We start from the raw sequence: 18446 nt of genomic DNA on the forward strand, positions 1-18446 counted from the left end.
GAGAGGGTTGACATGTCATGGGGTTGTTAACCAATGTCATAAAACAATATGTGTACTACTGTTTAATGAGAAACTATTTGTTCTGTAAACCTTCACCTGAACTACAATAAAAAAATTAAAAATTAAAAAAAAAAAGCTATTTTCCCACCACCCCCTACTCCTCCATATAGAGCTCCACCTTACTTCAAAATAAAATTTTTTTTAAAATCTGAAGTTATATCTTTTTGATGTGCAATTGATGGGTATTTACAGTAAATCATTACTTTAGATATCACCAGAAGTAATCACTCCAAACTTCCCTGCCTTATTTTGCTCTCCCAAGCCTCCATTCCTCTGAGCCCAGACACTTGGTTCTGGTGTCGAAACTGTTGGGCTCACGGCTCCAGCTGAGATGAACTCCAGTAAAGCAACAGGCTCCAAAGTGCCTGCTTACAGCTTGTGATTGCTTCCTCCACCTCTCAGGAAGGGTAAATTATTAACCGCCACTTTCACAACAGAAGACCTGTCAAGCTAAACCTGTTAAAACTGTTAATCTACCAAGGATTTCACACTGCCAGTTGGTAAAATCATATCAAAGACATTACTTCCCACACTTGTTTGTATTTATATTTCAGTTCACAGTCCTGCTCGTCATAAAATGAAAAGATATCCCAGGATGTGACCTCTACCTCTTTATCTGTTTGTATGTGGGCAAAAGTATCTGTGAATAAGGAACTTCTGCCGCTTCCAAAATGTGCAAGATGTGCCAATATATGAGGCTGATTCAGTTCAGGAGTCCTGCCTCCAAATCAACAAACTTGCAGCCTGAGCAGTCCCATCTAGACTGTTGTAGTCTAGATCAGAATATTTTTGTGAATACCAATAAAAGGGTATTTTCCCCCTATATTTCACTTACCAATTTGCATTCAATTATAGGTACAAAAAGCCATCTCTTTTTCAATATGCAGCAACTGCTTTAATAAAATTATTATTAAATGCATCTATCCAAAAAGCACTTGGGCCCTTTCTTTCCAACAAGGTAAATTTTTTCCCAACAAGATACTTCTCCCCTTACGTCCTCTTCCAAGCCACACGAAGTCATTCTCTGCCTATCGCCCTCCCTCATGAAGAGCAGAGCATCTCTGCTATGGCCTAAAAACCTGGCACATTCCAGACCAAATAAACCACTAAAGGATAGCTAACTCTGTGAAAGGAGCCCTCGTGGCACAATGGTTAACTGCTCAGTTACTAACCAACATGCTGGCAGTTTGAAAAGATCTGACCGGCGACCTGCTTCCATAAAGATCACAGCCTAGAAAACTCTATGGGGCAGTTCTACTCTGTCATACAGGGTCACTAGGAGTCGAAACTGACTTCACAGCAAGAACTCCTCAGTAAAGGGCAAAAAACATCTAAAAGTTATGTGTGGAAACAACTGAAAATATTTCCAAATAAGGAAACGTGCGAAGAAAGAGAGCATGAGAGGACACAATGACCCAAAGGAGAGGGATGAACACAAGCTAGAAAAGGAGGCAAGATAAAACAAGCGAGACCAAGAGAATGTATAATCCAGTGAACAAAAATGACAGCAGTTGTGGACTATGGGACATAAAATGACACCAGTGAAGACTGTGCTTCTCAAGTAGATACATGAGACTAACTGGGCAGCTCCTGTCTGGAGGCGAGATGAGAAGGCAGAGAAGGTCAGGAGCTGGTTGAATGGATACGGGAAATCAGGGGTAGAAAGGAGGAGTGTGCTGTCACAGTATAGGGAGAGCAACTAGAGTCACATAACAATGTGTGTATAAATTTTTGTATGAGAAACTAACTTGAATTGTAAGCTTTCACTTAAAGCACAGTAAAAAATAAAAATAAAAAAATGACAGCAGTTGTGTGGAGATGCCATCTAAGACCATTCCCTTAATTAGCATAGAAAGGCAGGGGTCTAGTTTACAAGATATTAATCAGCAAAAGTAATCAAAAGACTGTAATATTATCAATTGCTGAGACTGTGTGTCCACTACAAACCACTTAGTTAACACAATAATTATATAACAAAAAACATGGGTTCCTCCTTTATTTTTTCTATTGCACAATCTCCCTACCTACCTCAACCTCCTACATGACCAGGCTATAGTCCACTGCTGAACACCAAATCCCTGTCTTCAGCCCAGATCTCTCTTCTACACTTCAAATGCACTCAAGCAAGCTACCTATCACTTCCCGTGGAACGTCTAATAGGAACTTCAAACTCCACATCTCCCAAGTGTCCATCTTACAACTCCTCAAATTTGCTCCTCCTCACGAACAGTCCAGGCTCAGTAAATTGCACCATCACCATTGAGGGTTTGAACCTGGCAGCCATTCTTAATTTTTAAAAGTAAATAAAAATTATTTTCTCCATTTATAAATGGCAAAGCGACCACTTTATCCTTTCCCCCTTTTCTTAAAAGTGTTTCCTCAAGAACATAGTGAACTTGAGTCCTTATTCTAACCTCTGGAAAAGAGATAAAGCTCTCTAGGGATTAAGCTCAGTTTCTACTTTTTACAATGCAGAGCTGTCTCTAAGGTCAAGGGCCAAATAACCTCTAGATATATAAAAATGAACTTCTGAAATTAGCTATAAAGTGTCTCTCATGAGATGTACAGAACCTGTCACAAAGGGTAGCCCTTTGTCTCTCAAAGAAATCAGAAGTTAATATACTTTCATCTCTTTGCTGTATGAAATGTGAGAATTTTTTCTAACCTAACGAAGTTTACACTACCTTACATGCATGTAAATCTGTTAACGGTTGCTCAAAAATAAACTGTGTTCTCTCTCTGTTCTATGCTGATTACAAGGGATCCTTTTGTTGGCAGAATTTCTTCGACAATGGCTCCCAGGCCTTCTGACACCCTATATACAATCAATCTCCATATCCTTCCAGTCTATCTTGTAAGTGTCTCTGGATCCACCTACTCTTCATCCCTATGGCCTACCACCTTCTGACAGATGAAATACCTCCTACTTCAGCTTCCTGAATTCACTTTTTCTCCTTTAAACCCATCTCCACGTCACAGCCAGGGTGAGTTTTCCAAAATCTTTTAACACAACCTGACAAGATTTGACCCCTGACAACTTAACCAAGCTTATCTTTTGACCTTCTCATGGTGATCTCAGATTTTCTCTCTGCCCCAGTCATTCTAACACTGCTTTGAAGCACTCTCCCTTTCTCACTTCTAGAACCTCCCCTGGCCTTCAGAGATGCCTTTGTTGACCTGGACTAGAATAGATTATTATTCACTCTTATAGCACCCTGTACTTTTCTTTCTCAGTACTTGTAATTATTTAATTTCTTTCTTCCCTCTGGGTCAATAAACATATGACAGGACAGCACTTTGCCCAGATTCAATAAATACTTTAGCACTGAGTGAATGTCCCCACATCCTAGCCAATGAAAGCAGAGAGGCAGTATATTAAAGCCACTAAAAAGAGTAGGATGGTTTGTTTTATTATATATACTGTAATATGGTATTAGCATCTGGAATCTTGTAATTTTGCAAGTACTGTATTTTACGCAAATAACCCAAGACTTCTACTTCTGTTTGCCAACCTTACCCTCCTCTAGAGAGGTATTTTCATAAGTTGCTAGGGAAAAAAAAATTAGCATAGTGCACTTATGAAAATACCTCACATGTGAATGGCGGGGTTAGCAAACAAAAGGTAAAAGGTGCTTGTTATTTGCGTTAAAATATGGTAATTAAACAGGAACCCATTTTCTGAAGGACTTCCCATCACCACTGCTTTTTGGTTATCCTGATGCTCAGAGCTTGTCAAGAGAGAGATTATTTCATTTATACCCTAGGAATTCAGTCCAGTGAGCCCTTGAGTAATAAGTTAACAACTGTCAGCCATATCCGAGTTAAAAATGTAAGATACATTTGTGAAAAGTTTGTTGACATTTTTTTCAGATCTGACACAAACAGTTTGGTTTCTAGGTTTCCTCAAGCCCCTTTCTCAAAATTCCATTGTTAACAACAGCTAATGCAAATTTTGACTATATAATTTTATTTTTTCCTTCAATATTTATTGAATGCCTACCATGCTCCTGGTACAATGATAGCAATGGAACCCTTAATTTAAAAAAATTGTACCTGCAAATCATACCTAAATTCACTGTGTTACTTCAGAGCAAAATGCATGGTGGTGGTGGTGGTTTTTGCTCTTAGTCAGCCCTGAACTCATGCTGACCTCATGCACAACAACCCTATGTGCAAGGGGATTGGTATATTGCGATCCGTAGAGTTTTCATTGGCTGATTTTCAGAAGTAGATGACCAAGACTTTCTTCCTAGACCATCTTAATTGGCGTCTCTGCTGAAACCTGTTTAGCCTCGTAACAATGAAAGACTCCAGTGGCAGACAGGTGGTGGCAGCACCTGAAATGCACTGGCCAGGAATCAAAGCAGGATCTCCCTGCATGGAAAGGGAAAATTCTACCACTGAACCACCACTGCCGATCCATATATGATGAAGTCTTCTAGTTTACCAAGTACAGGTTCCCCTGCTATCCAAAACCTATGAAACCGATTGCTATGAAACTTTTTGTAAGCCGAAGGGGCATAAAGTGACAAAGCAATTACCATTAATTTACCTGGGAAAGATTTTTGAGCATTCTCAGACCCAAAAAGTAACCTACCAAATCATACCAAATAACATAAATAAACAATCATACCTTATGAGCTCTCTTATGCTTTTTTTCCCTCATAGGCAAAATAGTCTTCTTGTGTGTGTGTGTGCGCTTTAGGTGAAAGTTTACAAAGCAATTAGTTTCTCATTCAACAATTCTCTTACACTTTTCTGATACCTCAGGACACATCTTGCTAACAGATGCAAAAAATAAATCAACATAAACCACAGATCCTCACATACACAGTTCAAAGCTAAGACGGCTTGATGCTGAGATGCTGAGTGTAGTTCCCGAGAAAGAAGCTTGGCAACGCCACTCTCGCTGCTCGGGATGCGCGCTGCCTCTTTAATGGCTCACTGCAAAACAAACATTGAATGCTATTTCCGCTGTTTTTGGTAAAAGCAAAAATTCTCTTCAGATTTCTATTGGCAAAAACAAGTACTAACGTAGGTCTTTCGTGAAAGTGAAATGGTGTAAAGAGAATTTTTGAAAAGTGGGGCATACCTGTATTTTATATGTAACCAAATAGTTTCCGTACTTAGAGTTCAGCGATAATTTTATTCAACGAACTACAAACAGAAAGCAAGGTATACTGGTCTTCTATTGCTGCTGGCAAAATTACTGGTGGTGGTGGTAGGTGCCGTTGAGTCAGTTCCAATTCGTACAGACCCACGTACAACAGAACGAAACAATGCCTGGTCCTGTGCCATCCTCACAATCCTTACTATGTTTGACCCCATTTCTGCAGCCACTGTGTCAATCCATCTCTCGTTGAGGGTGTTCCTCTTTTTTGCTGACCCTCTACTTTACCAAGCATGATGTCCTTCTCCAGGGACTGGTCCCTCTTCATAACATGTCCAAAGTACATGAGATGAAGTCTCACCATCTCCGCTTCTAAGGATATTCTGGTTGTACTTAGAAGAAAGATTTTTTCATTCTTCTGGCAGTCCGTGGTATATTCAGTAGTCTTTGCCAACACCATAATCACAAATGCCCAACTTTCACATGCACAAGGTAATTGAAAATACCATGGCTTCCATCAGGCGCACCTTAGTCTTCAAGGTGACATCTTTGCTTTTTAACACTTTCAAGAGGTCTTTTGCAGCAGATTTGCCCAATGCAATACGTTATTTGGTTTCTTTGCTGCTTCCATGGGCACTGATTGTGGAACAAAGTAAAATGAAATCCTTGCCAACTTCAATATTTTCTCCATTTATCATGACATTGCTGATTGGTCCAGTTGTGAAGATTTTTGTTTTCTTTATGTCGATGTGTAATCCATACTGAAGGCTGGAGTCTTTGATCTTCATCAGTAAGTGCTTGAAGTCCTCTTTGCTTTCAGCAAGCAGGTTGTGCCATCTGCACATCCAAGGTTGTTAATTAGTCTTCCTCCAATCCTGATGCTGCCTTCTTCATACAATCCAGCTTCTCGGATTATTTGCTCGTTATACAGACTGAGTTTAAGTATGGGGAAAGGATACAACCCCAATGCACACCTTTTCTCATTCTAAATCAAGCAGTATCCCCTTGTTCTGTTTGAACAACTGCCTCTTATTCTATGTACAGGTTCCTATTCTTCACAATGTTATTCATAATTTGTTATAATTTGTTAAAATTTGGCACAATTAGCACCCAAAAAACATTTTAAATAAAAAAAAATTATTTTCTCACAGTTGTGGAGGTCAGAAGACTGACACAGGTCTCATTAAGCTAAAATCAAGGTGTCAGCAGGGATACATTCCTTCTGAAGGCTCTAGGGGAAGAATAAATTTCCTTGCCTTTTTCAGCTTCTAGAGGCCTCCCACATTCCTTGTCTTGAGAGCCCCTTTACACCCTCTTCAAAGCCAGCAATGTTGCACCTCTGAACATTCTTCCATAGTCACATAGCTCTCTGACGACTGCCTGGAACGTTTCTCAACTTGTAGGAATTCATGTGATTAGACTGGGCCCACCTGGATAATCCAGGATCATCTCCCCATCTCAAAGTTCTTAACAAGCTTTAATCACATCTGCAAAGTCCCTTTTGCCAGTCTGCCATTTAAGATAACATATTTATAAAGTCTTAGACATCCTGGGGGAGGGAGGGGGGAGGCTGGGGAAGCTTAATTCTGCCTACACCACAAGACATACAAAATCTTCAGGCTAGCATTCCCACTATGTGAATTAATAGCATTTCTAATTGCCCATTATATGAAATCTGCTAATTTCATATACAAGTAAGGCACAATACATCAATCTTATTGTCACAATAAAAATCTTAGAAGAATCCATTGGTTTTATTTACACTCACAGATGCAACAATTAGATAAAGCTTTTTTAAAAATACTGTTTATAAGCAGCTGTCTAAGATTCAACTATTGGTCTCTTCCTGTCTGAAGCAAAGGGCACTGAAGAAAACCGAAGACTCAAAGAAGCAATTAGTCCAAAAGACTAACGGCCCACATGAACCACAGCCTCCACTAGACTGAGACCAGAAGAACTAGATGGTCCCCGGCTACCATGACCAATAGCTCTGACCAGGAGCACAATAGAAGGTCCGGGTTAGAGTGGGGGAAAATGTAGAACAAAATCCAAATTCATAAAAAAGACCAGACATACTGGTCTGATGGAGACTGGAGGAACCTCTGAGACTATAACCCTAAGACACCCTTCTAACATGGAATGGAAGCCACTCCTGGAGATCATCTTTCAGCCAAACAATAGACAGGCCTATAAAATAAACAATAACACCCACACAGAAAGTGCTCCTTAGAACAATCAACTACATAAGACCCACAGGTCAACATTTTCCTAAAAGCAAAGATAAGAAGGCAGGAAGGAGCAGGGAAATGGGGAGCCCACGGTAGAAAAGGGGAAAGTGCTGACACATTGCAGGGACTGCAACCAACATCACAGAACAATGTCTGTAGGAATTACTGAATGGGAAACTAATTTACTATGTAAACTTTCATCTAAATCACAAAAGTATTTATATATATATAATATATATATTATATATATATATATATATATTTAACTTATCTTTCATCTGAATGGGAAGAGAAAAAGCACTCCGAAATCAAAGCTTATTCTATTGGTATAAACAGATTCCTGATGAAATTTGTTGATTTTACGAATGATAAATTCTAGAAAACCAGTTAAACAAAAGTGAGACTTAATTTCATGATATAGTTTTCCATTCACATCAACAAGCACTATACATGTAGAGAAATGGGTGACAAGTTACCATTGCAACAGCTGACTATAATCTCACAGTTTAATAAGGAAGATACAATTTTCATGTAAAAATCTTAGCAATCAGATGTGACTTATTAATTGCATTTTATTAATTTTGCATTTTGCTATTAATTTTTTTTTCCTCCAGAGAGTCAAAGACCACACCTGAAATCTGTTTTATTCAGGACAGTATATGTTTTCCGTACAGATGCTAGAAAAGGACTTTAATGGAAAATATGTAGTTACTTTTAAGATTTCAGGGACAGAAAAGCCACCAAATAGATTTTATCTTAATTTTTTTTTTTTAGTTTGAAATCTTATTATTTTGATAGAATGTAAAAAGTTTCGAATTAAAAGGAGATTACTAGTATCAGCGCGAATCAGTGTCAATGTCCCTCACAATAAAAAACGGAGGAAAAAGTATTCCTAAACACAGCTTGAAAATAAATCTTGGAAAAAAAAAAAAATTCTAACTATGCCATTTATATTTAATTTGGTTTTATTTTATATTTTAAATCTGTGAAGGCATTCATAATCATATTTACAGCTTGATGTCATGTAAAATTCATAGAACAACTCCATTTTTGGAGACAGAAACTCTTTATGAGGTAAGTATTTTCTGAATTGTATTTGCAATGACAATGGATTAGTTTTATAACAAAAAAGTCTATAATGCTACTTACACTTGGGGAGGCAGAAGAGGCCAGTGTCCTAACAAAGCCTACCTAAGCCTATCTAAGCATACTACCAAGTGCTCAGCTGTGTTTTAAAACTAAGGTGAGAAAAGATAAGTTCAATGCAACTTTCTTAAAGTGACTGGCATGTATCAGAGTACCACAGCTGTTCAGTGACTCTCAGAAAATGTTCTCGCTATCAAGTGGAAGAAGCCCTGGTGGCACAGTGGTTAAGAGCTTTACTGCTAACCAAAAAGTTGGCAGTTCAAATCTACCCAGCCATTCCTTGAAAACCCTAAGGGACAGTTCTACTCTTTCCTATAGGGTCACTAAGAGTTGGAATCAACTCAACAGCAACGGGTTTAGTTTGGTTACCAAGTGGAAAATAAACAGCCAAGTTGTTCAATACTGACTTCATCCAAGTTTTGGGTCTAAATCATGCATCAACAGGGATGAAAATTTTAGATATCACAGTGGTTTGTAAGGCGACCTGATAATGCAACAGTTAAGCAATCATCTGCTAACCTAAAGGGTGGTGATTCGAACCCACCACCAATGGCTCTGCAGGAGAAAGATCTGGCGATCTGCTTCTATAATGATTACAGCTGAGAAAACCATTTGAGGCAGTTCTACTATGTCACATGGGTCACTATGAGTTGGAATCAACTCGAGGGCATCCAACAACAACAATGGTTTGTAATCTTCCAAAGCTCAACTCTTCCTGACAAAATCTTACTCCTTAGTATTTCATATTACCTGGGAAGGAAGAAGGAGTACAGAGGGGATTAGGAAAAAAAGTCTAAAAAGGTTCCTTAGACCCTGACCGTGTAGAAAAGGTTGAGAAAGAGGATCAGTTCAAGCTTGGCTACTGTATAGGGGCACGTGTGCTAGGGAATCCCTGATAACCACAACTACCTGCTCCCTGTCAATCCACATTTCACAGCCCCAGCTCATACAGGTTCTGGGGCATCTCCAAGGATGGCCCAGTTTGACCACTCAGGAAATAAAGTCTCAATGTTCCATTAAATCATTTGTGAACTCCCCAATATCTAAGCACAAAGCAGAAGATGAAATGACAAAGTATTTTTAAATTGTTTGACCTCTAAGAGAAAATGAGGTTTCTAACATATGAAATTTCGGGAGGGGGTGTGGGGAACAGGTAAATGAGTGCTACTTCATAAAAAAGAAAAGTAGGTAACATAGAACAAAAAAGTTTTGTTAGCCCTGATCCATACTTAACTTCAGAATTTTCACATGTGCGTATGAAAAGATAAAAGAAAAAATACTTCAGGCATAGAGGCAGCAATAGTCAGCTGCAATTTAAGAGGTAATTTCACTTTGTTTTACTCTTGATTCTGAAGAACAATATTATACCTACAGCAACCATATGTCCCTGATTTTCCACAACAATCCCAATTTCATGTAATTGTAATCTTTAAAAAAAAAGAGTCTTTAAATACAAACCTATGATCTAATCACTCTAAGACTTTCCATACAAACAAATCAATATCAAAAAATCTACTGGTAGACCCTAATACTTTGGAGGAGGGAGGCTGGAAAAGCAAATCATTCTACTCATAGTCTAAGAAACAACGTACCTGTAACTTTAGGATTAAAGTTACAAAAGCCAAAGTTAGAAAGTCACATAAAAAAGGACGAGTCAATGTGTTTTTATTAATCCATATTTACTTTGTTGTCGTTAGTTACCATCTGTCAACTGCAACTCATGGCAACCCCATGTGTGCAGAGTAAAACTGCTCTCCATAGAGTTTTTAAGGCCGTGACCTTTCAGAAGCAGATTGCCAGGCCTGTCTTCCAAAGTGCCTCTGAGTGGGTTGAAACCACCAACCTACTGGCTAGTAGTCAAGCGCTTAACCATCTGTGCCACCCAGGGACCCAGGTTTATTTTGTTGATGCTGTTGTTGTGTGCTGTTGAGTCAATTTAGACTCACAGCAACCCAAAGAGACAGAGTAGAACTGCCCCACAGGGTTTCCTAGGCTCAAATCTATAGAGGAGCAGATTGCCAGGTCTTTTCTCCTGTGAAGTGGCTGGCGAGTTCAAACTTCTCACCTTTGGATTAGCCGCTGGGCACTTGACCATTGCGCCACCAGGGCTCCCAACTAAATTTCATAATACTTGTAACTGTTTCTGTAAATACACAATATTTTTGATGAACAGAAACATTCTCCCAATTAATGGTCCTTTTATGAAAGCAGAGATTTACGGACTCTTACATTGCAGACCATGACACCCAACTCTCTAAGACTGCCTCTAAATAAAGCACTGTGTTTGAGTAACTAGTGCTTTGTAGCTGACAAAACTCAACATGCCACGAAGATGCATATAGATGATGCTTGAGATTAATCAGTCTAGAAATGAGGTAGTAGAAGTAAAATTTATCATGGTGCTTACGGTATCAAAAATTAAAAAGAATGAACAGAGAATATAGCACAATCTCTTAACAAAGAAGAACCAATATAGTCACCCTCATTCATTTCAGAAATTTAAGATAAAGGGTAGGGTAAATTATTTCAGAGCAGTGACATCTATGAGATCAAAAGAACCTGTGCTCTAGGGAGCACAACTCTTCACTCTAGGAGGTGAGGGCTGATCTTCTATTCTCTCATGGATATCATCAAATTGGTGCCATCCAAGGTCATACGGAAGCACACTGCTTTCTGGAATATTACAGGAGGTACGAGGGAGAAAGTATTCAAGGTGAAATGCCAGAGGGGACTAATTTAGGAAATCATCTTGAAAAAAATGCCTCTGAACACTATCCAAGAACATTCAACATACCCTTAACTTCCACTCACTCCACCCCTAAACTTTTTTCTCTTTCCTAGAAATAAGGGTCATTTCAAAAAAATAAAGAAAATGAAAATTCTATGTGTGGATAAATCACGGCCTGAAATCCATTTTAAAACTTCTGAATATGGATTCCACAGAACAGTATGATGCTATGTACCAAGAGAAGTCACTCTTTAAGAAGATTAACAACAGCAGCTCCAAGGAAAAAAATAACAGGTAGGCAACAGTTATCTCCCATCTCTCTCCTCAATTTTCCGTTTTCATTTTTGGGTTCTTTGTTTTGTTTTACTTTTTCCTCCCCACACTACCAGATAAGAGGCAGGGAAAGAGCCTCACCTCAAAAGGGAAGGATAGATAACCTGACCTCTTAACGTCCCCTGCCAACTCTTTGAGACCGTACAGCACATACTGAGATTTCACCATTTAACATTTTAGAAGTCCCCCCTTGGTATATGACACTGTAATAAAATAACAGTAATGATAACAATAATGAAGATGTCTCACATCTAGTGCCTTACATCTTACTTACAGTGCTTTAATGACTTTAATGGATTGAAGCATCCCTATGAGATCAAAAGCAGATATTATTTTTTCCAGTCTACATAACAGAAAATCAAGGAAGAAAGGTTAATTGACTTGACCAAGCCTCACTCATCAATACAGTGCTATTCTGATAACAGATAAGGGCTTCCTAGTCCCTGTGCTGCTTACGTGGCTCAACCTGCAATCTAACCCAAAAAGGCTCTCGGGCTGGAAGGTTATGGTGACACTACCTTAAGAAAAAAAAGATCCACTTAAACTAGATGTCAGTGAGGGCCAAAGGGCTCCAAGGAAACCATCAATAGAAAAACTAATCTGTACAGAAGGCAACTCCTTTCCCTTCCATTTTTAAGGTCCCCCCCAAAAAAATTACAGTGCAAAATCACCCTAAGATGAAGGTGATTTTATGTGACATTAGAAGACAAACAAAACAGCCAGGGTGAAGGGGACAAGACAGAGACTCATCTCACTAGGGTCTTCACCAGGCTAGTGGCAAGTGGGAGAGAACAGAAGAGCCTATTACTTGCAAATGATAAAATCTAACCTTCCTACATCCCATTAAATCTGTTAAAGATGAACTCAACACACCCAGCAAAACAATGCTCAAGTACCTTGTCACAAAGGGCAGCAACAACACCTTTAACCATTACAAGGCCCAAAATTTGAAAACTGCAGAGCTATGCATGTTTGGGTCTTGTTCATATTTGTATATGTCATGCCATTCTACTATAATAACTAATCACTCCCCACTGGAAGACTATAGCAAGGGGAAAAGTAATCTAATTCTAACATGAAATCCCTTTATTACTTATTTATTTGAGTTACCAAGTATGTGATCAGAATTAAAATAAGAGCTGGGATTGGTTCCTAATAAAAGTTAACCTTGCTTTCTTTCCGACCCACACAAAAGTCATTCTGTTTAGGAACTTTTTTTTTTTTTGGCCCCAACCCATTCTTGGGGTGTGTAGCTCATTCACTGCCAGTAATTGCTTCCATACAATACCATGTTTTAGGACAAGTTTGCATACTTAAGATGATGCATGACATTTGTATTATACTAAAAACTCCTAACAAGCCTTCAGATTTGATTTTCTGTTCTAACAGTCTATGCATGCTCTCCGAAAGCAACCACCAGAAAAAAAGGGATCTCTATTTTTTTTTTTTTTAAGTAACTCCCTCTGAATTTTGGCCTCCTGCTTTTTTCTTTTTTAATTAATTGGAAACATAAACTTATTCATCTGGGAAGTAATTCAACCTAAAACTCAGTGACAAGAGACCATCAGTGTACCCCGTTTGGTATTCAAATTAATATTATCCATATCAGTATGCCATAAACTGTATTGGGTAATAGTGACTTCACTTAAGCAATTTCATTAGCCCTTTTACAAGACTCGCCTTTAATATAACAGAAATAGCAAATAAGTACAATGATTGTGGCTCATATTTCCTTCCTTGAAATTACTAATGTAACATTTTTAACCTACCTTTTTATTAATGCAGAATTATGCAACTTGGTGTCATTTTACTTACCTCCATATAGTTACACTTTTTTTTTTTAAGATAAAAAGTAAATTCTCTTAAAATCAAAATTTAAGATATGATAACTAGATTTGCTAAATTCAATCTGTTCTTCATAGCTCAATGATTTCAGAAACAGAGTAATTCTGACTGTCCCTATTATGGAATTCAAAATTCTCCCAAAGATGAATAAAGTCCCCTTCACGAAGCATATGAAAACTAATGTGGCATGTACTTACTCTGTGATTTACAGAGGGCAATCTCGTTCAACTTGGCTTGTGGTTTGGGAGAAAGTAACAACTCTATGGAGTCACAGAAGGGATGAAGAAGTAAAGGATTAGCTTTTATGCTATTTAAGCCCTACCATACACAAATAGGAGCCCTGGTGGTGCAGTGGCTAAGAGCTCAGCTGCTAACCAAAAGGTCGGCAGTTTGAATCCAGCAGCCTCTCCATGGAAACCCTATGGGGCAGTTCTACTCTGTCTGTCCTATTGGGTCACTATGAGTGGCAATCAACTCGATGGCAACGTGTTTTGTTTTTTGGTTTTTTACTCAAATATTTACTCTAGTCGTATTCTACATTAAAACCATGCTATTCCAGACACATTTGAGTGATTCTTATACCTAATACACTGAATACACAAACACACACATGCCAACATACCCAAAAATATACAGTAAACAGATCAGTCTTATTATGTAAAAACATTACATATTTGGAGGAAGATTTCTAATGTCACAGTATGATTTTGTAAATTCAAAATGTGATTGAATTTTACTCTGAATATGGCCCCTCAAATGCAATAGTAATTTGCTTAAAATACACAAATGCAATTTCAGATCTATCCTTAAGCAGCAAATCTACCCTTAGAATGAAGAGATGAAAGCAAATTTTGCTTTCTCTACAGACTGTGATAATCACTACTCAATATTATTAAAACTGAGCCCAGGTGGTGCAGTGGTTAGCACACAGCTGCTAACTAGAAGGTCATCATCGGTTCATCGGTCAGAACCCACCAGTTGCTCCGCAGGAGAAAAATGTAACAGTTTGCTTCCATAAAGATTTACAGCCTTGGAAACCCTATAGGGTAGTTCCACTCTGCCCTAACACGGTCGCTATGAGTCAGAATTGACTTGACCGCACTAGGTTTTTTTATTATTAAAACTATTGTTAAGTTATTAACTTCTTAGTCAGAACTAGAGCTTTTCTAAAGAAATTCATAACTTTAGAAAAACTGGTATTGAAATGCACAAGCTCAGGTACTGAAATGCGAAGATCACACAATCACCACCTGGCCCTCCAAAACTAAATATTAAAACACACGCCAAAACTCTTCTGGTAAAAGTTAGAGGTTTTTTCCCATGGGCTGTAATCATTCAGGGACCATGCCTTAATTAAAGCTGAGCAATGGAACTCTGTATATTAAGCAGAGTGTGTCAAGTCAAAAAACTTCCTTAGCACAACAGCGCACACTCATAATTTCTTAATGTGCCCTGTTACATCTAGGTATTAGCAGAGATGTAAACAATATCACATTTCACCCTTCACTGTGAATTTCCTCACTTTCAATGCTTTCTGTCCCAACTTTAATGTTCTTTTAATGTAGTTTTTCCTGTGCGATAGATTGTATTTATCTCTCTAGCCATCCATCACTATTTCCTTTAATTGAGGTTAATTTCTTTCAACTTGGGGGAAGGCAGGAGGAAGGAGGGGACTCCTCAACCTGCAGCTCTGAGCATGGAGGGCATTCACAGCTGCTGATATTTTAATCTTGAAGCCTGGTTTTTCAGGATGCTTAAATTCCTCAAATCAACCCCGCTGCCCTCCAATCTGGGCCTAAGTCAACAATCTACTATGATGAGGAACCCACATTCCCACCCAGAACCACTTAATGAAAATTTTCTATCTAACGAAAACCCTCCAGCTGCAACCTAAGGTCTTTTGTTTGTTTTCACTCAAATGGCTAACAGCTGGCACTACCTTCCATGTAAAATTATTTCATGTGTTTGGAAACAGTGATTAACTCATACCTTGGTCTTCAATTCTCCAGGCCACAAAAACCAGTTCACGCCTCAAATCTTCTAAATATTTTCTACTTTTACCTCTGGGCTCCAGAGTCCTACTGGAGTTTGGAACCATCAAGTGGCCAGAAATAACTGAAATCCATTATACAGATTGGGGAGAGGGTTTATTTTACTCACCTTAAGAGATTGGTAGAGGAATTTTATGTGGGCTCAGGCAGAAGCCCTGGCTGGAGGCTCTTTTCCTCTCTCAAACTTGGGAGGCAAAAACAACTCTCTCCATCCAGCTTTATGGAGTAAAGGTGGACCAGAAAGGGAAGAAAGACCACAGTGTGTAAATGTGTAAGCCTGACCATTTTAAAAGTTACCATTAAAAAAAGACAAAAGCTGGGCAGAGAGTTTTCTTGTGACATGCTATGATCAGTTGGATACCTCACATTTGTGCAGCACAGTTTACATAAACATCTCAACAATATGTACAAGCAGTTCCCGTTTATGAAGGAGATCCGGTCTTAACTGTGTCTAAGTCAAATCTGTAGGTAAGTTGCAACAGGTGCACATGGTCCTTATTTAGCCTCACTTTAGTGCAAGAAAAACCTCAAACCCTTTTCAGTGATTTAAAAGCTGCACTTGCAGTAAGTGACAGTGATTATGATGAAGAATGTATTGCAAATAGGAGTTGGTTCATTCAGTTGGTTCTAAGTGAGGTCAAATTTACAGAACATTAAAGCGCAAGTTCGAGCTGTCCATAAGTCTGAAGTTGTAACCTGGCGACTACCTGTACTCCATTTTCTGAGGAGAGTCTGGGGTGGCCTTGGAAGTGAGGAGGAGGGAGGGAATTCACTACCAAGGTTCACCTGAAAAGCTGGGTAGAGTCTTTCCATATTGTTGTTGTTTTGTTGTTGCTGTTGTTGGGTGCCATCAAGTCAGTTCCGACTTATAGCGACCCTACGCACAACAAAACGAAACACTGCCCCGTCCTGTGCCATTCTCATAATCATTGTTATTCTTGAGCCCACTGTTCCATTCACTGTGTCACTCCATCTCGTTGAACGTCTTCCTCTTTTTCGCTGACCCTCTACCAAGCATGACATCCTTCTCCAGGGACTGGTCACTCCAGATAACATATCCAAAGTATGTGAGACGAAGTCTCGCCATCCTTGCTTCTAAGGAGTATTCTGGCTGTACTTCTTCCAAGACAGATTTGTTCGTTCTTTTGGCAGTCCATGGTATATTCAATATTCTTTGCCAACACCATAATTCAAATGCATCAATTCTTCTTTGGCGTTCCTTATTTATTGTTATTATTAATTGCCATCAAATCTATTCCAACTAATGGTGACCTCATGCGTACAGAGTAGAATTGCCCCACAGGGTTTTTCAAGGCTGTGATCTATCAGAAGCAGATGTCCCTGCCTGTCTTTCAAGGTGCCTCTGAGAGGGTTTGAACCACCAATCTTTTCGGCTAATAGTCAAGCACTTAACCTACTGCGCCACCCAGGGACTCCATATTACAGGACATAACTGTTCAATTTAATCTTAAGAATCCCTAAGTGCGTGACACTCAATAAGTATACAATGAGTTTTAGCTAAACTGAAATTTGGAATAGTGGGGACTTTGTGGTTTGGGCAATTCTGAATGATGGGGGAGTAAAGGCATAATAAAGAAAATTACATAATAATGATTTGCTCCAAGGGTGGTCTATGGAGCCAGGAGAAGAGAAGAGCAAAACCTGGCTAGTGAACCGAACCAAAAAACCAAAACCAAACCTGTTGCCGTACATTCCAACTCACAGCAACCTTACAGGACAGAAAAGAACTGCCCCAAAGGGTTTCCAAGGAGTGACTGGTGGATTTGAACTGCCGAACTTTTGGTCAGCAGCCAAGCTCCTAACCATTGTGCCACCCGGGCTCCAGTAAACTGAACCAGGAGGGATTTATTTGTAGAGCTGAAGTTTGGGGGAGATTAAGGCTGAGGGCAGGGGTGGCTGCAGAGTAGAGTCGGGTCTATAAAGTTGGGGAAGTTACAGGACAAAAGACATGTTATGGAGGTAGTCTGAAAGCACTGTATGCTCTGGGGAGAAATCCAGATATTACGTATAGATAACATAAAGTCAAAGCTTGCTTTGTCTTTTTAAATTTTATTCTGGAAGTTTTCAAACATATACAAATATAAAAGTATAATAAACTCTCACAACCCCCACAATCCAGCTTCAACAATTACCAGCACACGGTCAGTCTTGTTGCACCTATCTTCTCCCTAATCCCCTTCAACCTCCCTCCTCCATTGAATAATTGTAAACTAAATCACAGACATAGTATCATTTCACAAGTAAATTCCTCAGGATCTATCAAAGATTTTTAAGCAAACGAGTGACAAGCTCAGATCCAAGTTTTAGAGGGATTAGTAGTTCAAGGCAAAAGGTCAAAGGACCAGTTAAATGAATTAGGCAAGGAAGTCACCAAAGTCGTGGCAGTGAAGGTGGAGAAGCGATGAGAGTATCCAGGGAATCTTCCTTAAGAGATCTTCCTACCCAGAAGATTATGACTGGTAGGGGAGTGCAGGTGTATTGGGTAGGAACTGAGGCTGACTGGGTTTGGATGAAGATAATGAAGACATTTATCAAAAACATGAAAAAACGAAGAAAGGCAGAGTTGTATTTGGATATGTCAGGCCAACTGGATATGTAAACAGAAGAAATTAAAACGCTAGGCAAAGAAACGAAAAAGGATGAGCTCACCAAGAGAAGAAGATGAAGGACAGAATTCAGTGTAATTCCGTATATGAGTGCAGACCCTGTACCTGGGCAGGTACTAGAGATACAACAGAGTGCAAACAGAAAGGCGGTCTCTACCCACAAGGGAACTTTCAGTCTAGTTGTAGAGACAGACATAAGAAAACTGCCTACATAAATGCAAACCTGGGATAAGTGTTTCAGAACACTTATCAAAGGGGGTATATGATTTGTAGCAGTGAAGACTGAGCTAAAATCTGGGGGAGGGGTGAAACTGAAAC

The sequence above is a fragment of the Trichechus manatus genome, unplaced genomic scaffold, assembly GCF_000243295.1.
Source record: "Trichechus manatus latirostris isolate Lorelei unplaced genomic scaffold, TriManLat1.0 scaffold00025, whole genome shotgun sequence".
In the NCBI taxonomy this organism is placed as follows: Eukaryota; Metazoa; Chordata; class Mammalia; order Sirenia; family Trichechidae; genus Trichechus; species Trichechus manatus.